Source organism: Limanda limanda, chromosome 6 (genome assembly GCF_963576545.1).
Source record: "Limanda limanda chromosome 6, fLimLim1.1, whole genome shotgun sequence".
In the NCBI taxonomy this organism is placed as follows: Eukaryota; Metazoa; Chordata; class Actinopteri; order Pleuronectiformes; family Pleuronectidae; genus Limanda; species Limanda limanda.
The window spans coordinates 15,456,382-15,460,405 of record NC_083641.1 but is presented as its reverse complement, the minus strand read 5'-3'; positions in this window follow the sequence as shown (position 1 = coordinate 15,460,405).

Genomic DNA, 4,024 nt, shown 5'->3' with positions numbered 1-4,024 from the left:
GTGACTGTGTGACGGTGTGGTCTGTTTCTTTGATTCACATCTCCACATGTCCGTCCCTGCCGTCATCAGATCCAGGCCGAGACAAGTTGTTTTGTTTTGTTCCTTAAAAAAGCTCAATCTGGAAACTTATTGGATTCCCCGCTGCGGCTGCGTGTGGGAGGATAAACACAAAGCATGTTCAGTTTCAGAACAAACAGAATGAATAACCAGATGATGCTCAGACAGGATGCCAGGACAGATGTAAAGCGTAACCACACACACACACTCACTCACACTTGTTCCCGCTGACTGGAATGTGAATTTTTATATTTTTTTCTCTCTCCCTGAAACCATGAAAGGTATAAATTCCATCTCGGTGTAATGCTTCGATGTGGCTTAAAGCTACAGTCTTAACACAAAAGCTATTCATTCTCGGTTTCCACAGGATCATAATTGCCGGGCGTAGGTGGAGGTTGAAATACTTGAAATGTCTTTTCAGGCTCAGTTGTGAGAAGGTTTGAGTGTTTTAACACTTCGACTACAATCAGCCGCCTCGGCCGCATGTGGTCACGCTCCCATGAAACACTCACAAAAACAACTTTATGGTATTTCCAGGCATGTTTCAGGTTTAAGTGTGACACAGCCACAGCTTTGTCCATCCTCCTTAAGGCAGTTTTTTTACTTTTACTTGTCCATTCCTCACATTCCTCCGACTTCCTCAGATCTTTTTATTTTTATTTGTTATTATTGTGTTTGTTTTGCTTCTTCCTCTTCAAAGACTCCACATTAATAACATGATAACTAGCTGCTCTCTGCTTCTACGGCTGGCGATCATTTTGCAGTTTAAGTGCTGCAGAGAATTGGAGGCAAAATGGATGCTGTGAAGAATGTTAATGTGCGCTGAATGCGAACACTGCCTCCTCCTGGCAAGACGAGCTACAGCTGGTGCTTTGAAGATTTCTTTTCTCAATGAGGCCTTTTCATGCTCTTATAAACAGTCCAAATCCTCATGATGAGGCTCATTATTTTGTGTTCGGCAGCAGAGAAACAGACTGCTGCTGCATCTGTACAAAGATGCACTCATGTATATTGAGAAAATATTTCTGTCATTATTCTAAGCATTTAAATCAGATGTCACATTTTTCTGTTATGCCCATCCTCATGAGATAATTTGACCCCAATGCTGATAATCGTCTCCTCACTGGAAGTTTCATAATGTCAACAAAGGCCTCTGCCCAGCTCTCTTCCAGTCCACTGTACACAAGCTCTGCTCTTTCTCTGCCTCTTTGTCTTGGATCTCTGCTGAGCGAACACTCTCCAGTCTCTCTCCATACTGTGTTCTTGTGTCTGTCTGACCCACTTCCAGCAGTGCACCAGCAGAGAGGGGCCCTGTGGGGCCCGGGAAGAGGCCACCCGGGCAGCCTGCGTCTCTGCGTCACCGAGGCGTCAGTCAGCTCACAATACCACTCTGCTACCGCTCCAGCTGGCCGCTCTTCCTCCTCCAAAGTCCCAGAACCTCCTGTCTATCCCTACGCCAAGGGCTTGCATGCTTGAGGTCCGGCTGGGGAGCGGAGCGGTGCCAAGACTGGCTTCTGATCAGCCTCCTCGGATTTGCTCCCTATCTCTGCCTCCCTCTCTTTTCCTCCCTCTGCTGCCGCTCCCCCGAGCAGGGGCCCCGGACAGAGCGCAGTGGAGTTCTGTCAACATGTGTGTGTAACATATGTGTGAAACGGACCAGGAACTGTAGACATTCTTTCTGTTCTTGGCTCGACTGATAAAAGCACACGTTGCATTTCAAAAGATGCAAATAGTTCAACAGGGTTCAAACATTAAAAAAAACATGTGTGGAGCCAATAAGCACAAGTTTTCAATTAAGACTGATTGTTATAGATATATAAATAACCACTGCTAATTCAGTGCAGGCATTACATCCAATTCTGTGCACAGAATGACTTTGGCATGAGCAGAAGAAAACATGCTCACACAAAAAGTAAATTTGATAAATGTCATGCAGGGAACGTTTTGTTTTATGGGTGCATCGTTTTCTAGTAATTTCACAATAATTTCCTGGCAAGAACTGAGTGTTATGGTTCTTGGTAGGAGGAAAATAGTAGTTCCCTTGAAACAGCTGCTAAATCTAAGAAAATGCTTATTCATTATTCATTTATCATTGACAATTATATAAATAAACACAATGCAGCTAACTATTATTATTAAACGATGAATTCTACGTTTGGTTCTTTATAATTCACATAGTTTCTGTTTCTGCTGTGCTAGTGATGAGTAAAAAAGAAATGACTTAGTTTTTTCAGGAGACCTCAACAACATGGGGAATCATGATGGATTAAATAAAGCCTAAACACAATGGAAAGAAAACTATTTTCTGGGGTAATGTTTCTTCCAGAGCTGAGGATGAATGATGAAGATGACAGCCTCAGCTTGATTTATTATTTTGTGACATGCAAAGCATTTCCTGTGATCATGTCCAGACCCCCTGTCATCCTCCCGTTGGCCTGCTCCCTGAAGCCTCCGTATGATTTAGGATTCCTGTCGTTATGAAATGTGGACTGGAACGACAGTGGGGGGTGCTCTGCGTGCGCATATCCGTCTTAACCTGAGACCACAGATCCTCTCATCCTCTCTGTTAACCTGAGCCCCAAGGATTCAGCACACGGCACCGTTGTAATACACTCGCAGTCGAGATGAGCTCGGGCCCCTGACAGGAAATGTCTGGACTGTGATCCAGGAGGAGCTGGTCTGTCAGGAACAAGGGATCAAAGTCTGAGAGAGCAACAAAGTCAAAGTGATCCTAGGAGAATGTCAGTGGCTCTGTCCTCCTGTGCACTATTTTCATGTTGGTCAATCACCTGCTACTGTTCAACACCAGTAACATCACTGAACAATAAAACTAGTCAGATATAGTGACAGTACATTATCCTATATATGTATTTTACATGTTAACATATCCAATGTTTAAAGTTAATTAACATTAATATCAATTATGTATTCAAATTAGGAATAAAAGCACGAAAAAAATACACACTTAAGGTTTAATGGTGTTTTATTTAACATCTTGGAAGGTGGGGATCAAGGTGATTTGGCTTCATCTTTATATACAGTCACATACACCGAGAGTTGAATCAATTTTATTTTCTCACTCTCAGGTGGTAAGTAAATAATTCCCCAAAATGTGAAGCTGTAAAAAAACCTGAAACTTTTGTGTATGTTAACAAAATATGTTCACATAGTAGTTAATCTATTAAACTAAGCTGTTCAATTAGTACTCTGCCTTCATTCACAGATTCAGACAGTTCACTGCAGACAGGAGTCATAGCAGGGAAGGAGGAGGGAGTAGATGTCTTAGAAAGGAATGTGTGAGGAGGAGGAAAAAAATCGGATGAATTGTTGACAGGACTGAAGACATGGCTTATATGGCCGGGCATCTTGCACCCAGATGTTGAGGGAAGAGTAGTCCAGGTCTGTCACATCCTGCAGGCCGGGCCAGAAGAACCTCTCTCAAAGTAAACAACTGACCAGACCTTCTCATCGGCTGCGGCTGAGATCACAGACGCAAATAGACAGATGACAAAAAAAAAACTTTTACTTTGTAGAGATGTGAAGAAGGTCCAAATAGAGCACTAGATTACACAACGTGCAGCTGATGTTACCCACTTTGTCCACTTGGGGTCAGCATAGCTCAACTTTGAGATAACCGAGCCTCACATTTAGCAGGGTCTGTCTTCAGTGAGATTACGGCATCTATAAAAATGTTGATTGTTGAATTAATCATAGCTGACAACTTGGTCTTTAATCTAAATACAGAGTGAAATGAACCCAGATACAACAAAAAAAACATTTCTCATCCCCCTTATCTCTCATGACAGTGTGACCCAATTTATGATTAACCTGACAGGGGGAATTTTAATATGACATTGGTAAACATTTTCTAAATCACCTAGGTAATATAAAAAGGCCTGTTTGAATGGCATCCCTGGAATGTTTGCCCTAATGACTCCGGTGCCGAGAGGATATGTGAAATGTTTCA